At 42.8% G+C, this 22,681-nt stretch overlaps 1 long non-coding RNA gene across 1 annotated transcript in view; it reads right to left on the minus strand.

Annotated features, from left to right (window-relative positions):
- LOC147013373 (uncharacterized) overlaps positions 1-22,681 on the minus strand; it is a 153,794-nt gene that overhangs the window by 19,522 nt on the left and 111,591 nt on the right. The window contains exon 6 of the long non-coding RNA XR_015051303.1: positions 8,234-8,322. This is a non-coding gene — a long non-coding RNA (uncharacterized LOC147013373). The remainder of the gene's footprint in view (positions 1-8,233; positions 8,323-22,681) is intronic.

Genomic DNA, 22,681 nt, shown 5'->3' on the forward strand with positions numbered 1-22,681 from the left:
TTTTTAAAAATATTTTTTTCGATTTTTTGACCAGGGTCGTTGCTATGCCGTTGCTAGGACCCGGGGTCCCATATTCGAAAGCACACGATTCCCAGAAATATTGGTCCTACCTACCAAATTTCATTGGAATCGGTTGAGTGGTTTAGCCCCTCAACTTGACTAGGCTTGACCAAAGTTTCGTGGACAGACAGACAGATAGAAATGTCCAGAATAAGGGTGCTCTAAGAGCAGCCAACAGACAGAATAACAAAATTGACTGACCAATACACTTGAAAAATCTTCGATTTCGCAAGTAACAAGAAAAGACGTCATGCAGAGCACGATACTTGCAAAGCCATAAAATAAATTTGTCCTTCACAATAATTGGCTGGGTGAATTCACGACCAAATATGCAACTCCTCTTCAAATTTCAAGTCAATCAGATGAAAATTGAGGATTTTGGAAATCTCACCTGAGTTGTTGACCTTGGACCTAAGTTGACCTTTTGACCTCAAAAATAATTGACTTCTTCCTTATGACAATCTCTACCATGTGGTGAAGTTTTGTGAAGATCGGTTTCAAATTGTGACCTTTAGGCAACAAACAAACAGACAGACAGACAGACAGACAGGCTAACAAAATCGACTGACCAATATACTTGAAAAATCTTCGATTTTGCAAGTAACAAACAGACAAACAGACAGCAGTGAAAACATAACCTCCGTCTACCTTTGGTGATGGAGCTAACTAGAAAGTTCACAGAACACCTTACCACACGCAGTTTTGAGAAACAAGAACATGGGTGAGGTCGACAAGCAGCAAATTTGATCGGTCGTAATGACGTAAAATGCCATAACATTTTGTCAAAGTACTGCTAAATGGACGTTCTATGAAAGTTCCACAAAGGCGATGTATGTTCTGCAGTGTTCAAGCATCTAATTCAATTTAAATAGAATAAAGATTTTAAAGATCTTAGAAAAAAAAATTGGAAGTTTACCGCCGCTGATGCGGCGTCTTTTACACCACCGTATTTAACATGCACATTAGTTCTTCGTGCCTGTTGTTTGTGTCCTTTATGACGTCCTCAAAAACAGTAGCTTTCCCGTTTCAAATTATTTCCCATTTTCGTTTAACTGCCAGACAGACAGACGACAGACAGACAGAGAATATATATATATATATATATATATATATATATATATATATATATGTATATATATGTATATATATATATATGTATATATATATATATATGTATATATATGTATATATATATATATATATATATATATGTATATGTATATATGTATATATATATATATATGTATATATATATATATATATATATATATATGTATATATATATATATATATACATATATATATATATATATATACATATATATATATATATATATATATATATATATATGTATATATATATATATATATATGTATATATATATATATATATCTCACTCCTCTCCGCGCATGCGCGATCGGGACAAATTTACATCCAAAGTACCGTCAAACTACAGGTTGTATTATGATTAGTGTTCAAAATAGAACATTCAATTGAAATTAAGTTGTTGCTCGATCATAAACTGACGTTTGTGGACAGTACAGACAGAAGAAGACCAATTGCTTCGCTCCGTTTTTCGCTTCGCGTGCATGGCGGGGTAATCAATAATGAGTGCTTCTCAAGATCTTTGGTCCTACAGTATTTCTGACGTGTTCAAATTTGACCTTCAGGGATTTAAAAATGGCGAATAACACAACAAAGTTTCAAGAATCTATTGACAATGTACAAGTGTTGCTGCCCTGTACAAATTGTCATGTGACCACTCCAGTGTTGCATATTTACACACACACACACACACACACACACACACACACACACACACACACACACACACACACACACACACACACACACTACCCTATCAAAGGTTGTTTTAATGGCATGAAATGTTGCCTTAGAAGATTCTGCACAGACATTTTATTTGAAGAAGAAGACTATCTCCAATCAGCAGGCCACTGCTCAAAAGAAGAATTTTACCCAAACGGCTAAACCTGACTACTCATTTATTTTACAGGAGGTGGAATAAAACGAGGAATTAAATACAACATTGTGTTTTATAACACGTCACATATCATGAGCCAGCTGTAAAAACCTGCAGGACTGGTTGTTGATGTGAGCTTTGCAATCTCCTCCCTGACCTTTTGTGATTTATGGTCTTTGAAGATCCTTCTTTGTGGATTGACGATTCATTGTGCTTCAGCTTCTTTTTCTTTGCTTCAATCATTCTTCTGTAAAAGAGGTTAATCCCCTCTGATGTAAGGATGGCATTTTTACGGCTGAACAATTTACTTGCTCGTGCTGCCTTCCATCATTTTCTAGTGTATCTTGTTACAAGCATTAACCTTTTATTTTATTTTTTTACCTTTTTCTATTTAATTTCTGTTATATTCAACAATCCTTCATGTCCATTCTGTGAGCGATGATCAAGTTCACCAAAATCCTGTTGGAATTCTTCGAATTCACTGAAATACTATTTCAACGGGCCTTTAGATCCTATATTGTCCTTTGAATTTGTCAAAATCCTAAAAGAAGCCTTCATGATTGTACAGATCCAATTTGAACCCTTGCAGGTTTGTTGGATACTATACAGACCCTATGACTTTGCCAAAATCCTAAAAGAAGCCTTCATGTTTGTACAGATCCAATTTTAACATGTGCAGGTTTGTAAGATCCTGTTTTAACCATTTGAATTTGCTAAAATCCTATATGAAGCTTTATAATTTGCACATATCCTATTTGAACACTTATAGGTTTGTTAGATCCTAGAAAGACACTTTGATTTTTCTAAAATGAGGCGCCGCGAGGAGTGATGCAAGGGACACCGGCCATTTTGGAGTTAATACCATATAGCACTATTTTAACCCTTACCCTATCATCCGAGCCTATCATCATCATATCATTAAAAATGTCGCTTACATCACTCCTCCTTGCGGGGCCTCAAATCCTATATGAAGCCTTATAATTTGCACATATCCTATTTGAACACTTATAGGTTTGTTAGATCCTAGAAAGACACTTTGATTTTGCTGAAATCCTATATGAAGCCTTACAATTTGCACAGATCCAATTTGAACCCTTGCAGGTTTGTTTAATCCTATCTTGACCCTTTGAATTTGCTAAAATCCTATTTGAAGCCTTATAATTTGCATAGCCTATATATGTTCTTCCCAAATCTATTTCCCTGCCTTATCTCCTTTGCTTCCAACCTGGTGTTCAATTTCTCTCTTTCTGATGTCTAATCCACATTCTCTCCATCTTATCCAGGGTCATCTTCAGTCCATGTAACTCAAACGCCTCCTTCCACACTTCCAGCGTTCCTACATCTCCTGCTCGCTCTCCGCTACTATCGCCAGATCATCTGCATACAGTAGCTGCTTTCGGATGTCATTAATGCCAACCAGTTCAATCATCATAATGAACAAAGGTTGGCCGAGTAGTCCTCCTTGCCTCTAAGCAATATAAATGCAGAACTCTTCAGACATTACAGATCCAACCAAAACACTTCCCTTTGTTCCCTCATACCTTTCCTTTAATAAATGCTGGATGAATCCTTCAAGTTAGCGCATCCTATTTGAACCCAACACAGCTTAAAGCTTGACATTTTCAACCGTCACTTGGATTATCAAGAGAGGTTGTTGAAGACGAGCAACCTACAAATGTCGAATTCATATCTCTCGCTCCGTGTGAGCATCGCGCAATACCCCGTTTGGGTAGTGGTACCTCGGAATGTTGTGTGGAAGACCTCTCACAAAACATACATTCCATTTGTTGGAAATGAAATGGGAAAGCTCTGCCCTTTGAAAATTGAAAGGCACCCGCTTGGAAATGAACGAACCAGCTGTTTGCACGTTCAAATAAATCCAAATGTATTTATTATTCCATTCCGTGGCCCCGAACCTCTTTTCTTGTACGGTGAGAGAGTTCGAGGAAGTGAGAGTGACTGAGGTTTCCTTGCCGAGGCGCAGAAATCCTTTCAGGGCCATGAAGGAGTCACCGAGTAAATTACACAGTGTTGTATTAGAATGCCTCATTTTGATTTCATGTAAATGGCCCGATGCAAATTTCTCTGAAGCCTCTTCCTGCCAGGGTTATTAAAGGGGGTTTTTTAATATTTATAAGTGGGAAAGGTCATTCGGAGTTAACCCTTTTGGGAGGAAATCACAAGAAGCACAGGAGGAACCAAGGTTGGGGCACATCCATTGGGTTTGGAGATGGAGTTATTTGAGCTTGCTCTCGAGAACATACATTGTCCTCGCAAAAGACAGGTACTGAACTCCCCTTAGTAGTTTTTGAAGCCTGGTGTTGGCTCAGTGGTTAGGGTGATTGGCTTGGGATTTTAGGATCCTGAGTTTGAGCCCCGTTGGCTGCTGAATTAACACCAGGTAGGGTTGACTCAGCATGTCATCTTTCCGAGGTCGGCGAAATGAGTACTAGTGTACTGGTAGACGGGCACAGCATCAGCGGCATAGTCGCACCCCAACAAAATGATAGCTACCCGGCAGCCAAGCTGCCATACGAAATAATAATAATAAGAAGAAGCAGTTTTGAGAATTGTCCTCATGTGTCTAATTTACATAAGCACAAATATCAGCAAACACAATATAAAGTCAGGGAACAGTCTGATTGCTCAGTCTGAGAACGTCACATATCTCGAGGAAGGAGTCAATGGATTTTCAATGAGGAATGAAAATTGTTGACGAGAGAATGGCAGCTCCATCGGAATGATTCCAACCATGATAGCAATCCCAAAATCAACGGTGAGGAATATGATCATGAAGTGAAACTTACAAGTAACATCAACCTGACCCATCGACCATCAGAAATTACTTCCAGATGGAATAGAATGGTGTGATGGATTGCCAGACTGAACAAAAGTGACTGTTTCATGACAGTAAGCCTCCACGATGTGATGATAGAGTTGGAGCCTTGGAGGAGTCATTGGGACATCAAACAAGCGGCAGCGCCATTTGTTAAACGTTGCATTCAATGAAATGCCATGGAAGAGCAACTTCACGCAAGCCTTTCATTAGGGTAGTCGATGGAAGGGACCACACGGCCCTGTAGGAGGCCCTATAGGGGGTACGTGGAGGCCCCTACAAAATATCAAATGGTCAAACACCAAAGGTGTCTATGTCCCACGACTTTAGCTGGTGGAGTATACGATTTGAAAATAGTGGTGCGCAACTTCATAATGCCACCGTGATAGATGATGATCACGCAGCTCAAAATGAATCGCAGAACCTCACTTGACCATCCTACGATAAACCATTTAAGGTCATCGGAGACCAATTTATGCTCAGAAATGTAATCATATTGGACTCGAGCTCGAGATAATTTTCATAATGCATTAAAATCGCAGCTACCCAGAATGCAATTGAAGACTTAAAAAGAGCAAACGCCAAGGGCAGAGAAACGATGCTGTTGATAAGGGCAAGTGGTGGAAAGTGGAATCCATTTAACTTTCGACAACGGCCGCATTACGGGAGAAAAGGGTGATCCGTTCGAGCAGTCATATACCGTACGTATGAGCGCTAATGAGTGGTGCAGCGTGCGGTGCAATCGCACCTCTGGCTGCACTCAGCCTTGAGCATGTAAAGCATAACATCATTTGCGTGAATAGTCACCAGGGAAAGGTTTAATTTAGCACGCACGAGAATTGAGAAATTAGAGCACACGGAAGGGATGTTTGGCCCCTGATCGTACCTGTGCTGCACCTGTCCCAGGCAAAAATCCTCCAGTTAGAACTATAGTATATGAGAGTTTTACTCTCGTGTACTATAGTTGGTAGCAGGTCCTACTGCAGTAGTCTGCAGAGAATTACTACAGGAAAGGAATGGGTAGAATGGTCACCTGGGGTAGATTGCTACTGATCGAACAGCCACAATGAGAGCGTCGGCTCATGCATGTAAGGAATATCAGACTGTGTCACACGTACCTGTGCTGCACCTGTCCCAGGCAAAAATCCTCCAGTTAGAACTATAGTATATGAGAGTTTTACTCTCGTGTACTATAGTTGGTAGCAGGTCCTACTGCAGTAGTCTGCAGAGAATTACTACAGGAAAGGAATGGGTAGAATGGTCACCTGGGGTAGATTGCTACTGATCGAACAGCCACAATGAGAGCGTCGGCTCATGCATGTAAGGAATAGCAGACTGTGTCACACTCACGTTAAACTCAGGAGGGAACAGGGATTTAAAATTTGCTTAGAGGGGTGAGGGAGGTAAGGAATGAGCATGGAAGATGTTGAAGAAGTGGAGACAAGGTGGTGCAAGTAATAAGGGTGAAATGTTGGGGGAAAAACATCTCGAGCCTTTCCGCACGTGCAGGCACGCAGCAAAACAGATATGTCATACAAGATGCAAAGCGCAAAGTCAACCATTGCAAAACATTCCATCATCTCTTCTCTCTTTCACATCCAGCTTTCGGGAGTTGCGGATAAACGATTCTGAACATTGGCAATGTGCTATGTTAACGTCAGAGGTCAAGGCCGCCAATATGCTATATCATGGGGGAATACTGTGATTGTGATAGGGCATCATGCGGATGCAAACACGGTGGTTTTGGGAAACAGGATGTTGATGCAGCAAGGCAGTTTCATTGGCAAGGAGTGCTGTCCTGGATGGGTTCGCCACTCTGAGACTGGTTATCCCCAATGTGTATTACCCCAGTACACTGGTACTCATTTAACCAACTTCGGAAGGATGACAGACTGAGTCAACCTCACCTGGTGTTAATTCATTAGTCGACAGGGGCTCAAACTCAGGACCCTAAGGCCACTAATGACTAAGCCAACACCAGGCATCTTGTGATCGTCGGGTCTTGAGTTTGAGCCCCTGTCTCGCAGTTGAAATAACACCAGGTGGGTGGACTCAGCCCATCATCCTTCTGAGGACAACAAAATAAGTACTAGCTTACTGGTAACAGGGGAATTGTATCAGCGGTGCCACCACACTTCCAGAAATGATGCAGCCAGCAGCCACAGACTGCATACGAAACAACAGGCACACTTATTTCACTGCAATAACTGCACAAATGATTGTGCTTGTTCAAAGCCCATACGACATTTTGCACCAACGTGACTGGGTGGTGGATGATGAAGTCTCGAAGACCCTATGGCAGAGCGTGGGGCACTGACGACAAGTCACAATAGTCTCGAAGGTACATTTATTCCTGGATAGGTCCACGATCCATCACAGGCATGCACATCCTTTCCGCTGGGCAATCGAATGACATGTTGTTATTTAACCTATCAGTGAGGGTAATGCAACAAGTCTTTACCCGACGAGTGGGATAATCGGCTTGATGTCCTCTCGAAAGATGGAGAACAGTTTGTACCATTAGCTCTTCGATCTGCATTCAAAAAATGACATCCTCATGATGAGGATACCAGACGAGCTTCCCAGACATCATGGGTTCAAATCTGGCTGAAGGTAGAACTATGAATGGTTGGGTTATTAGATTCTGAAACCTGAGCTTGTCCTAGAAGAATTGCCATATTGTCACTACCCAATTGCTGGTTTAAAAAAAACCCAATCTGCTCACTAATCACCTTCAGGGAGAAGGCAATCTACATATGGCACCTGGTCTGTTCTACATAACGTCCATCAGTCCAAAGCTTGTGCTTCGCTCCTCAATGCCTCAATATGCTGAGTAGGAAAATGTTCCCTTCTGTAAAAGACGGTGTTGCGGCATCGACCAATGTCCTTTTCGATTAATTTTTTCGATAAAGAAACTCTTTTGTTAATTTCTATCTGGTGTGTTTCAATGACCTCTCTTCTTGAATGACGACCCCCCCCCCCCCCCGAACAACTCTCTACCCTATCAGCTAGTTTTAACATCTTTTGAAAATCAGATAAATTAAAAACTTTCTCATTGGAATCATTTGCAACAGTAACCGAAGAGTCTGTGGTTGAAACATGAAAGGAGCGAAATACAGTCGGGACGATTGTTCAGTAAAAATGAACCACAGTTGATGCACAAGGTAAAAAATAAGAGCAGGTACATTTAACATGTGATGCCAGACTTGCCTATTATTTGTCCTTGGTAGGGTACAGACAACAATGGATGCAACAACACACACAATGGCCGGTAATAGTCCTTTCATACAACAGGTCCACACTCCGCCGCCTTTCTCAATGTATTCAGCAGGGAATTTCCAAAAGAGGAACTTACAACCTATGGGGATTGTCTCTCTGTCTTCTACCGTCTTCTTTCTGGTCTTCCACCCTCTGCTCTTCCTGTGCTTTGTCTCCGGGAGGTTCCTGCAGGACACACGCGGTCCACCATCAACCACTTTCTGGTGGAACTCCCAAAATCCAGGATCACTGCTCACCTCCACTCATTTGTTCCTCTTTTTTAATGCCTGCAGAATCAACTTCCACACTCTCGACAATCTCATTCTTCCCTCCAGGTCTTTAAGACCTGGCTGTTCACCACCATCTCAACAGCCTGATGTTGGCTTTGCGTTTGGTGGCTGGCTTAAGATTTTAGGACCTTGAGTTTGAGTCCCTGTCCTGCCGTTAAAATAACTGCAGGTGGGTTGACTCAGCCTGTCATCTCCCCGAGGTTGGCAAAATGAGTGCATCAGCAGCACAGCAGTGCTTCCACAAAATGATGTAACCAGAAGCCACAGGTGGCATATGAAACAACAACCACAACCACAACCTCAGATCATCCTCAATCCAAAACCATGATTTTTTTTTCCCTACCCTCATTAATCCCCCTCCTCCTCCCAGCTCCAAGCACTCCTCCTTCGAAACTTACAGTTGTTCCTTCCTGAGAGTTTCCTTCTGTATCCATCCTGTCTACTCCATGCATCCTTTGCTGCCTCACATTCCTCCCCACACCCATTCTTTGTCCAACTCTCCCTCTATTTTGTCCCTCATCTCTGCTGTTGGTGTCCCCCCCTCCCCCTCTCTCTATTGTTCCCTTTGTCCTGCTGCCTCCTGATCCGTTCAGTGTTCTCTCTCTTCCACGAGCCTTGACTCTACACACACACAACAACAAAAAAAATCCCAAAAGCAGCCATTCTACATTCACCAAATTCAATAAAGCACTCTGCTAAATACGGTGTCTTTGAAAGAGCTTCTTAAATTATTCCTTTCAAACCTCACCGCAGAAAAAAAAACTTACTTGCCTGTAATAGTCTTACTTCTCTCGCAGCCACTTTGAGGATAACAAAGTAATAGATGACAATTTGAAGTCTTCCGCTTCCACAAGGACCGAATCTAATGAGCTGTGGAATTAAATATATCTGCTAAAATATAGTCCTTTCATTACTAATCCCCATTTACCGTTTTTCCCTCTCACTCTCTCTCCCTCTCGATATTGCTATTTATCACTCTTTGTACCATGCAAGTTATAAGCTCCTAACCTATAAAGGTTATGTCCTTGGCCTAGGCATTTTAGGCTTCATCAACTGTCTGCTCGTGAAGATGATGTCATTAAGGCTGAAATAGTTTGCGCCGCCTGTTATTTAGCCATTTTCATCTCAAACAATTGCAATTTCAGCTTGAACAAATCTCCACGAGTGTTTTTTCCTCTCATTTTCGAGTGTCCGTGCTCCGCCGATTTCCTTTGCTTCTGCTCGCTCTTGCTTCACCGGCTTAGGCCCTTCTTCCAGGCCGTCGCCATTCTTTTATTCTCGAGCCCACCCTCGTCTCGTACTCTGCTTGTTTTTTTCTTCCTCTTTTTTTTTTCAGGAGGCTATTTCAATATGAAATTGCTCCTCCATCCCTCACGGCCTGGCGCGGGCTGACCTTTAGCGCGTGACAAGCCCTCTCATTTGAGCCTTTCGCGCCGCCTAATTGGGCGCACACAGGCCAGCCACACTGAGGGAACAGAAATGTTAAAATATATATATATATAAAAAAACAAAATTAAGTGGAAAAATAACAATTTCTGGAAATGCAGAGCATGATCACATAGCAGAAGGAACTGCAGAGCAACACCACCACAGATTTGCATGACGTGTGTGTGTGTGTGTGTGTGTGTGTGTGTGTGTGTGTGTGTGTGTGTGTGTGTGTGTGTGTGTGTGTGTGTGTGTGTGTGTGTGTGTGTGTGTGTGTGTGTGTGTGTGTGTGTAGTAGCCACCTACTTCAAGCTCATTCTAACCACTCACTGACTTACTCACTAACTGGCTGATTTTTATGGTTGGTACCTTCCAGGTTACCATGAAAGCTGAAATTTCATGTGCCGACGGACATCGAAGCCGATACACCAGGAAAAGAAAATCACAGAAGAGTCAGAAAGCGACCGCGGATGAAAATATGAATAAATGAAAAAAATTAATGAATGCAGGCGAGTGACCCGAGACAATTGGGAAGCAAAGTAATTTGGCGTTCCGATGGACATCAAAAGCATCTCGGGAAGCACTGATGGACATATGGCGTGCCGATGGACATCGAAGCCGATACACCGGGGAAAATCACAGAATCGTCAGAAAGTATCCATAAATGAAAATAAATAAATGCAGGTGATGGACCTAAGACAATGGAGCAGCACGGTTCGTTATTGCTTACAATGTGTAAGCATACCCCACTAATATATATATATATATATATATTTTTTTTTTTTTAATGCTCTTCTGGCTATATAGTTGCATCGGCTCCATCTATTAGGCATAAGCTGAGCTGAGCTACAGCCCCCTACATCTCCATAGGATTGTACTGCAGCCAATACTGGGAAGAAAATTTCATTATCAATTTCATAGAAAATCCACCTGACGAGGAACATCCATGGACACGTGTTTCTGGCTTGTTGGCCGTTGTCAGCATGGAGCAGAAGCTCCTCCACTCCAGGGGAGAAATTCCTCCCCTCATGCCTAATATGCAGAGCTGATGCAACGTTTTATCTCGATGAGCCTGTTTTAAATCTTAAGTATTCCATGCTCCTTCCAGAATTGTTTTGTGTAAAACAGACAGGTTAATGTGTGGCAGGCATTTTTGTTGGGCAGGATACATGCAGCAATAGCTGGTGAGGCACTTGCTTCCTGGTATTCACTACAGTCTTGTGGTCTTTTCTCAGTACATATATATATATATATATATATATATATATATATATATATATATATATATATATTATCTTCTTCTCCTCCTCTTTTCTTTATATGGGGTGAGATCTGATGGCACCAAGGTTCTGCCCTGCCTTGACCATGATACTCCTCCACCTCCCTCTGTCCTCAGCCAACTCTCTCCACCCTCCAACCACCCCTACCTTACTGATATCCTTCTTCACACAATCCTCCCATCTCAACCATGGTCTACCTCTTTTCCTCCACCCTTGCCCCCCCTCAACCTATCCACTCTCTCTGCCATTCTTTCTTCCGCCCATCTGCACCGTGTCCTGGCCATCTCAGCCGGCATTTCAACAATCTCCCCATCAAGCTCATCTGCACACCAATCTCCTCTCTCAGTTCATCCATCCTCCTCCTATCCACCCCCTTCACTCCTGCAATCCCCCTGACCCAGTTGTTTTCGCAAACCTGCAGCCTCTGTTATTGTCTCTCTGTCAATGCCACCATCTCCAGACTGTAAAGGTAGGCCGGCATTACATATGATATCAGAAACTTCCCTTTCAATTTTCTTGAAATCTTTCTGTCTGCCATTACTCCCTCCACCCTCCACACATTCACACCCACCTGAATCCTCCTCTACACCTCTGCCTCGGACTTACTGTTCCTCCCAGATACTCAAACCTATTTCCCTGCCTGATTTCCTTCCCCTCCAACCTGATATTCATTTCTTTGCTCTGCTACCTGACCCACACCACCTCAGTCTTCTCCATACCCAACGTCAGCCAATATTTCTCAAATGCCTCCTTCCACTCCCCCAGTACTTCCTACATCTCCCACCCACTCTCCACCGCAACAGTCAGATCGTCCGCATGCAACATCCTCCCCATACTACCCCTCAAGCTCACCTTACTACTTACCAGCTCCATCACCATGATAAATATGAGTAAGCTGAGAGCGCTTCCCTGCCTCAAAACAAACGGATGTTCACGCTGAACTCCTCAGACATCCCTGAACTCATACGATCACCCATGGCACGAACTGTTCATTTACTCCACCGCCCCACGGGCCAAAGCGAGTTCACAAGCACCTGCAGAATGGACTGTTGATTTACTCCACTGCCTCACAGGCCAAAGCCATAACAAGGGCGAAATCTGGATCAGCAACTCTGCTTTCATTTATTCATGACTAGAAAGGCATAGACTAAACAACTTGCCTTTGCCTCATGGAAAGCAAATCCAACTGAGGGTAATCTCAGCTCCTTCCATAAAGCTCGGAACAAGTGTGTCTACCCCCAGGAGAACCAGAAAACAACATCTTTCCCTCCATGTGTTCCCCTCCATCCCCTCCCTTCCCTCAAATGGACACACTGCTGATACCACACATGAAAAGGCTGAATGCCTAAACTCGGTGTTTGCATCGAAATATTGTGTCTGAAACCCATCGCTTTCTGTACCTACCTTACCCAGTCGCACATAGCTGTCCCTGGACTCTGTGTCCCTTTCTTCTGACAAAGTGGAGAGCTTGCTGTCAAACCTCGACTCAGATTCTGCAACCGGTCCAGACGGCATCAGCCCACATGTCCTACAAACCTGCTGCTCTGGTCTCGCTCACACTCTGTTTAGTTATATTCACCCTCTCATTTGCTCATGGTCATCTGACATCTGCTTGGAAATCAGCAAACATTACCACTCTGCATAAAAAAGGTGAAAAATACAAATCCTTCCTCTTCTCTAATGGTTTGATTTCCGATCATCAATTTGGTTTCAGACCAGGTCACTCTACCCTGGATATGCTGCTTCTGCTCTCCCAACAATGGATAGAGCTAATCAATGCCAGACATGAAATCAGAGCCATATCCCTGGACATATCACGTGCTTTTGACATGGTCTGGCACCCTGCCCTGCTCACCAAACTCTCTTCCTTTGGTAACCAAGGCCATCTCCACTCATGGCTCGCAGACTTCCTCTCCTGTCGTAGGCAATGTGTGGCGGGAGTTCTTTCATCCCCTCTTCCTGTCCAGGCTGGAGTTCCTCAAGGCAGCGTTCTGCACCCTGTTTTTTTTTCTGGTTTTCATCAATAATCTCTCTGACTTCCTGGAAAATCTTCTTTATCGCTTTGCTGATGACTCCACTCTCTGCCCTACTATCTGTCATCCCTCAGACCGGCAAGCAGCAGCTTCTTCGCTCTCTGCAGATCTGAATAAAATCACAAACTGGTCCAACATGTGGAACATGTCTATCAATCCAGACAAATCTCAGACTCTCACGATGTCTCTCTGAAAGGACTGTATGGAACCCCGCCCCTCCCCCTCCCCATATACTTTCTCAACAATCCTCTGGTTGAAGTCCTTTCATTCAAGCTTCCGGATCTTACTATCTGCCATGATCTTTCCTGGAAAAGCTACACTTCCAACCTGGCCTCCAAAGCCAGTCACCGACTCGGAATCCTCTGTCGTGCAAAGTCCTTCCTCGGCCCACCTGAGCTCCTGACCACATACAAAGCTTTAGTCTATAGCCTGATGAAGTACTGCTCTCCCCTCTGGGCTGGTGCTCCTGCCTCCCACCTTTCTCGGCTTCACGCTGTGGAAACCGAGGCATTTAGGATCATTGGTATCTCCCGTGGTGAGGCTGAATCTTTGGGCCTCTCACTCTCTCACTGCAGGCAGGTCGGTGGTCTTTCTGTCTTCTACCGTCTCCTCTCCGGTCTCGTCTCCCTTGCTCCGTCTGCGATATGTCACCCCCCCCCCCCATATTTCCGCAGGGCGCTCAAGGTCCACCAGCAAACCCCTTCTGGTAAAACTACCAAAATCACGAATCACTGCTCACCTTCACTCTTTCATTCCTCTTTTTCCCTGCCTTTGGAATAAACTCCCACACTCTCTTCAATCCCATTCTCCCCTCCAGGCCTTCAAAGCAGTTGTTCACCAACATCTCTTATCTTCCCCTATCCAAAATCACGATCTTTTCTACCCTCACTGATCCACCCCAAACCCATCTCCTTCAAATTTCCTACTTTCAAAAACATTTCATCTGAAGTTTACTGATGTGGACGCATCGTATTGTACACCACGTTATTTAACACATTACATTAGTTCTTCATGCCTGTTGTTTATGTTTTTCATGACGTCCCTAAAAATAGTAAGTTTCCTGTTTGGAATGATTTTCAATTTTGTTTGACTGCCAGACTGAAGCAATTGGTTTACCGCACTGTGCGCATGTGTGCTCGGGACGAGACGTTGTAAAATTCGCCAAATTCAGAGCTATAGTATTGCAAAACCGTAGGTTCATGCGAAACTGTTCTGACTGATACTACAAAATGACTGTTCTTGTTATTTCACCACCATTCATGTTTCAATTTGTGTTCTGTAGTGTTCAAAATATGAAATTCCATTGTAATTAAGTAGTTTCTCGATCATAGAAAGAGACTGACAGAGGCAGAAAGAGTGAAACAATTGCTCAGCCCAACTTTGCGCTCTGCGCATGGGGTAAATCTAGTAAAACAGTATTTGGAGACCAAGGTTACAGCTGGTGTGCTCCAAGTGTTAGAATGACCACCGCAAGTCCTGACATGAGCCCCATCGAGGCTATTACTTGGCATCAGGGAAGAACAAGAGGAACCCAACTAATATTACAGAACTGTGGAATGTACGACAAGATATTTAGCACAATATTCTGAGAAGAGTGCTTCAGTCATACACTGGAAGCATGTGTTAAAGTGTAATGGCACTCATGAAGACAAAGGGCCAGCACACACAGTATTGACTGATACTATAAAATGACACTGTTATTGTTATTTACTTAAAGTTTGTTTCATGTACATTTATAAAAGCTATTTACTCACAATTAAAAAAAAAATTACTGTTATCACTGATAATTTGACAAATTTACCCTAAAATATGAATATCATTGCAATAACCCAAACTTTTACACAGTACTGTATATAAACAAAAAAATATTACCATCCTAATAATGCATCCATTACTTTAATATTTAATTTGTTTTTTTAAAACCATCACTTTGCATGTGAGCACCTCGTTCTGAGAACATTATGAATACCCTTTATAAAATTAAGTGACCTTTTTAATTCTTAATTTAATACTGAACTCATCTCAAGCATTGTAAAAGCTTCATGTTGCCAGCCCTTCTTGATGCTTTCGCAACCCAAGTATGTGAAGGATTAATCATTTATTCCACATCTCCATCAGAGACCCTCAATTCAACCCTTGCCCATCTTTCCCATCTCCTTACATCACCACTCTCTCCTTCCAGGTTTTATTATGGAATGCACCCCATCAGATGAGATTTTTTTTTCTGAATTGGCGGTTTCATGGAAAGATTTTTTTTTCCCACCGATTAATTTGCCCGGGTTTGCTCACGGCGCCGGCTAAATGGTGAAAATGTAATATTCAACATGCGGTATGCATCAGTTAGGAACGTGATGCACGGTGGATAAAGTGGAAACCTGGAGCTGGGAGGCCCAGTGCCGAACCCACTCGGTCATCCCTCTTATTGTATTCATTTACTATATCATTATTCCAGAAAGCTATGGGAGTGGGAGCTCCACTTCATCGGATTCTTGGTTAGGGGAAGGGGTGGGGGGAGGCATTGCTCCCCCCTCTCTTTGTTTTCACCATCACTGATGCATTTATAACAGCTAGGCCAACATAACGATAAAATGTCTCTGAAAAGAACTGCCTGGTTGTTTTGATTTTATCTTTTAACAACTTGCTCTTCCATCAGCAATTATGAGCAATTGATACCCTATTGTTATGAGATATGGGGTGCAGCATCATGATATTTAACAAACAAGTGGTGCGCCCCATCTTGTATCATCCCCCATGCCTACCTACAATCTTATCTACTGCCATTAACCGAGCTTAACCCAACGCTCTTACTTGCAGGTTACTGTTTCCTTCCTCCTCTCTCTCTTTTGTTGCTCGCTCATTCCTTTGCTTGAATCCAACTATGGCCGCACTGTCACTCCATTGCCTTTTTCACCCCTTGTCGACTGACTTTTCCATGAACTTCGATTTTGGAGTGTAAATAATACAAAGGGAAAAAAGTGTTATTTGCCTAACAGTAGTCTTGCTAGGTGCTGTTTCAGTGTACAAGTGCAGTGTTTTGCAAAGTCTTTGTGTTCTTGGCAATTCAACCTCAAGAGTGGACTCATGCCATGGATGTAATGTGTGAACTAATCACCAAGGACCTCCAAATTATTTAAATCCAGACATTCAGGCACCTCAATAAGGCTGAGCAGTCAAACCCCTCCATCAAATTTTTCAGACACGTGTTAAAGGCATGTTCGAGTGGGCCAGGGTGTGAGCGAAACGGGGGTTGATTGTTTATCGTTCACTACCGAGGTGGTAGAGATCAGCGGATCTATGAAATGGAGAAGATGCAAGTGTGAGGACTAGAAAGGTATAAAAATGTGAGAAGAGGTGAACTGCAGAAGGGAGTGGTCAGAGTTGAAGGACAGCTAGATGATCGTTGCACTGATCTTGGTTACGAACATGGGGTTTGTGCTGAGCTGCTACACCAGGGCAATGCCTTACTGCCAAGCTTCTCTTGGCACGTATCCTACAAGGGGCATGTGTTCCTGGTTACTATGGCCATGCTGAGCATTGCTGCCTGGCAGTCAGTCAGTCAGTCCTGCCAGTGCATCCGCTGAGTGTTGCGCTCAAAGTGGACATTTCTCATCCACAGTTCCATAAGTGCACATTGTGCTTCAAGGCTGGTACGTCGAGTTACCATAAGGTCTCGACTGCCCAATATATTTACAGACCCTCAGCGTGCACTTGTCTGACCTCAACACAATTCGTCAGATATACCAAACACTCACTGATTCATACTCAGAAACCTTTTTCATCAGTTGACATTTCAAGCCCCTTGTGGAATCCGAAAGAAACTCTCAACAAAATGAAACAAACTGGTTCTACCTCTCGTCACCTCACCTCACTGTACTCACTCCTCACCACCACCGTCCCCTCTCCATGTTTTGTGATTATAAGCAGAATTTAGAAATGTGCAGCAGCTAAACATTAATATTGTCTATTCCTGAATTGCAAATATTCATTCATTCAATCCCTGCCCATTGTAAGATGCCTTGCTGTGTAGATGATGTGTGTAAGCGAAGCGAGCATCATACCTCTACAGATTTCCTCTTTGCTTAGAACTTGATACAGTTCATGCTATCTGGATTTGGATTCCCATCTGGTTACTTGTGTTATTGTGCAATTGGAATTTGAATGCCTCATTAATGTATATTCCATTCTTACCGGCCTGCCGAGAATGTCATACTGAATTTTCTTTTTAATAAATATTCATTGCCTGAGTTTATAGATTTAATAGAAGAATAAACCTGGGATTTCTATCCTTTGTAAAACGGACTCAACCAATGCTGTTCATTTGACTCATGTGTGTCCCACATTTAAAGACCTATACCCTTTGCTGTGTTAAAGAATCCACAGATTATTTTGGGAATCAAGGTCGTTATGGAAGCATAACCACAAGGCAAGCCTTTGTAGCTGCAGTGCCCATAGAAAGTCTACACCACCTCTCAAATTTTTCACCTTCTGTTGCCTTATAGCCTGGAATTAAATTGTATTAAATCAGACTTTTTCCACCTTCATTTAAATTTCGTAATCCACAACTTCCAAGTGAAAAACAAATTCTACAAATTTCAGAAAATTAATTAAAAATACAAAACTAGAATATCTTGGATGGGCAAGTGTCCACCCCCCTTATAATAGCAATTGTAAATTAGCTCAGGTGCACCAATCACCTTCAAAATCACACACCAAGTTAATTGCCCTTCACCTGTGTTAAATTGTAGTGATTCTGATTATTTTAGAATAAAATCAGCTGTTCCTACAGGTTTCCTCTGCTTGGTAGTGCATTTCACAGCAAAGCCTCAACTATGAGAACCAAGGAGCTCTCAAAAGACCTCCCGGATAAAGTTCTGGTCAGGCACAAAACAGGGGATGGGTATAAAAATATTTCAAAGGCCACGAGTATCCCTTGGAGCACAGTCAAGACAATCATTAAGAAGTGGGAGGTGTATGGTACCACCAAGACCCTGCCATGATCTGGCCGTCCCACCAAACTGAATGACCAAGTAAGGAGGAGACTAATCAGAGACCACCAAGAGGCCAATGGCAAATTTGAAAGAGCTGCAGGCCTTCATGGCACAGACTGGTCACTGTATGCATGTGACAACAATATTCCAAGCACTCCATAAGTCTGGTCTATATGGTCGGGTGGCAAGAAGGAAGCCATTACTCAAAAAAGCCCACTTTCATTGCCGTTTGAGGTATGCAAATAAAACAACTCTGGAGAGTCTGAAGCCATGTGGTAAAAAGTTTTGGGGTCTGTTGAAACCAAGATAGAACTTTTTGGGAGTTATTTGGTCTGTGGATGTGTAGGAGACATCTTGATGTAATTAAGTAGGGAGACTGTGAATGCAAAACATTACATCTGGCCTGTATGCAAAACCTAAATGCAAAACATTACGTTTGGTGCAAACCTAACACAACACATCACCCAAAGAACACCATCCCTCCTGTGAAGCATGATGGTGGCAGCATCATGCTCTGGGGATGTTTCTCATCAGTAGGGACTGGGGCACTTGTCAGGATAGAAGGGAAAATGGATAGAGCAAAATACAGAAAAATCATAGAGAAAAACCTGCTGCCCTCTGCAAGAAAGCTGAAATTGGGGCGGAAGTTCACGTTTTAGCATGACAATGACCAGAAGCATACAGGCAAAGCTACACTGGAGTGGCGAAGGGAAAAAAAGATAAATGTCCTTGAGTAGCCGTTAGAGCCCCGATCTAAATGCAATAGAAAATCTGTGCCATTACTTGAAGATTGCTGTCCATCAATACTCTCCACGCAACGTGACTGAGCTTGAACAGTTTTGTACAGAAAAATGGCCAAATATTGCCCAATCAAGGTGTGCAAAGTTGGGAGAGAACTATCCCAAAAGACTCACAGCTGTAATTGCTATCAAAGGTGCTTCCACCAAATATTAACACAGAGGGCTGGATACTTATCCAACCAAGATATTCTAGTTTTCTATTTTAAATTAATTTTCTGAAATTTGCATAATTTGTTTTTCACTTGGAAGTTGTGGGTTATGATGTGTAAATGAAGGTGGAAAAAGTCTGATTTAATGCAATTTTATTCCAGGCTATAAGGCAACAAAAGGTGAAAATTATGAAAGGGGATGTAGACTTTCTGTCGGCACTGGAGATCACAATGAGCCCTGATCCAACAGAACTTCCGGGAATGGCAGAAAGCCCCCTGGCTTGCAACAGAATAAATAAATCAAATTTGTAAATGTTTAATGATCGATGGTGTTCAATAAATTATTCTTGGAGTGGCCAAGTTTTGGTCAGAAGGGGCCATCGATATATTATGTACACAAATGCGGTGGAAGTTTCCCTATCTCAGTATATACTGGTTGTGAAACACTGATGAAAGCAGCTAATTCCAAAACATCACGACAGTAATTTACCACTTGTTCAGAGTGCCGGTGCCAACTCGCTTTCTCTTCGCTAAAGATAACATCCACCAACGACCTAGATGCTGGCAGGTACAGGTCCTACAGCTTCAGGTTCTTCCAGTGGTTGTCACACACATTGACAACTTGCCCTGTAGGGGAACCACCATAGTGACAGTTTATAGCTGGGTCAAGATTCACAGCCAGACGAGATAGCAAAAATGTGAAGTATGTTCCTCTATGCTATCCTGGCACTTCTGTATATATATATATATATATATATATATATATATATATATATATATATATATATATATATATATATATATATATATATATTGTTGCGGATTCGCGCCCGCCGGCGTGCGAGCGGCCACATAACTCGAGTCGCGGCACGTCGCCCACTGGACGGACAATCCCGTCGTGACCCTCTCGGACTAACGCCGGGAACTAGTCACGGGTGGGCCTTTCGGCCTCACCACAATCGTGCCAATCGGCCCTCCGCGTGGGATAGGGTTGCTCGCCAAATTCGACCTACCTAAGTACCCACACGGAGGGTAGACCGGGCGATCGCACCTCGCCGCAGTTCGACTTCGGACACGGGCCACTTTAAGCGACCCGTTCCGTACTATCGGGATAACCGAGCGGTGTTATCGTCAACCTCGACGGTTCGATTAATTATTGGGCGTATTTAGCCCACGACCAACCCTTTACGTGAAGTAAGATGGAGATTCAATAAAAGAAAAGACGAAGCGAAACGGGAAAAACAGTTCAACATAAAGCACATTTATTCCGTGGCAAACGGAAAGCACACATATACAATTATACACTAAAAGCAAATGTAAAAGTAGAAGAAACACAACAATTCTGCACAAAAAGCAAATGCAACAATGCAGATTTACTACCGACTACCGAGCACACGGCAACACTTATACAGTTTTACTTCACAGACGGCGCCGACAACACATATACTCAAAGCAAAAGAAAAAGGAAGGGGCCACCCTCAACGATGAGGGGGGGGGCAGACGGGCCTGGGGCCGAGACCGTGTCGAGCCTACCCGTCTGGTGATGAGCCGCAAGATGGCGGCGGCGCCCCGACTCCGCGGGCCTCGCTTGCACTGCCTGGAATGGGGTGGGAACGGGGCCCCCTTCTCACACTATCTCAGCGCGGGGGGAAACAGGAGGGGGTTGTTGATGCTCGGGGGAATGAGGATATCTCGCTGGCTTGGGTCCCGCGACGAGCGACTCCACCGCGAACTCGGTCACGTTACCGGCCTCCCCTCTCCGCAGCTCCCCGACTCTGACACGAGCGCCGACCTCCACAAAGATTCTTGGCTTTTCCAGCCTCCCCGGACCCCGACAGACACTCTCTCGACTGCCTTCGCCGCCGCCACAACTCTCCAACTCTCCCACTCTCCACTCTTCTCAACTCCGTCCAACTGCTGACTCTTCCCAACTGCGCTTCAGAAACTCTTTTTCAACTGCCCTGATTCGCTCCGCGCTCGGCGCTTTATAGTGCAACAGGAGAAATCATATGCAGATTTTTGGATCAGGAATCGCTCGGGGGCGGAGCCACGCTCCCCATTGGACAGAGGAAAAGTGGGCGTGAATGATTCTTGATCCGCGAATCTGCATATAGCGATTATACTCCGACGCACCTGGAGGCGGGGCCAAATCGCCCCACGCTCGCTGATAGGACGGAACAGAAGTGGGCGTGAATCGTTCTTGATCCGATTTCTCGGAAAGGCTGGTGTTTTTGCACCCGCTGCTCGGTGCGCGCCCTGTACGAGTCCAGGATCGGTGCCCACAAGCGGCGCGGGAATGGCGGTGATGCGATGGTTGCGAGAGCGAGATGTGACGGCAAGGGTCGTGGCTGTTGGCGTTGTTGTTGTTGTGAAGCGGCGTTGCGGTTGGTGGTTGTTGTGTGATGGCTGTTGAGACGTGGTTGGTGGTGGTTGTGGTGGTAGTAATGGCGGCTGGTCCAAAATAAAGATAGTAAAAGAAAAACGGCTATCTAAAAGGGTCGCAGCCTGAATGAATGACATTTATTCCCTCTAAACAACGGGTTTGGACTAACTACACATATACTTACAGAGATATCTCACCTAAGGGACCTGAATGGTGGTTTGCGAATTTCGTCAACCACAACACTATATATATATATATATATATATATATATATATATATATATATATACATATATATATACATATATACATATATATATATATATATATATATATATACATATATACATATATACATATATATATATATATATATATATATATATATATATAATGGGCATGTGTTCATATATGTGTTCAATGGGCATATATATATATATATATATATATATATATATATATATATATATATATATATATATATATATATATATATATATATATATATATATATATATATACACACAGGGTGCCCCAAAAGTCCCCTAGGGATTTATAAATTAAATAACATTTCTGTTTTTTCATAATTTATGATTATTTTTATCCCAAAAGAAAATTTACAAAATGGAGATAAATCTGCTTTATTTATCAAAAATGATGCAGCTTAGATGTCCTCCATTTTCGGCTTTGTAGAGACATGCTCTTTCGACAGCATTTTTCATAACAGCAGACAATAACTCTGGCTGCAGCCCTCAAATTTCTGTACAGATGTTGTCCTTGAGCTGCTGAATTGTATGGGGCTTATTGATGTATAAACGCTCCTTTAGGTAACGCCAAAAAAAATAACCGGGAGGTGTCAAATCAGGAGAACATGATGGCCAAGAAATTTCTGAATTTCGCGAAATTATTCGGTGTCCATGCTCTTTGGGTGAGATCGATGAAATTTAAAATAAAATTCCACGATTTTGGTTCTTTGTTCAGTTGTGAATTTTTCCATGGGTAATTTCCAAATATTAATCGAAATTCTGAAAAGAAAAGAAAAGCAAATTAATAAAAAACAGATCTTATTTAATTTCTAAATCCAGAGGTGACTTTTGGGACAAATTGTACACACACACACACACACACACACACACACACACACACACACATATATATATATATATATATATATATATATATATATATATATATATA

The sequence above is a fragment of the Eptatretus burgeri genome, chromosome 14, assembly GCF_056783735.1.
Source record: "Eptatretus burgeri isolate ZD-2024b chromosome 14, Ebu_testis_v1, whole genome shotgun sequence".
In the NCBI taxonomy this organism is placed as follows: domain Eukaryota; kingdom Metazoa; phylum Chordata; class Myxini; order Myxiniformes; family Myxinidae; genus Eptatretus; species Eptatretus burgeri.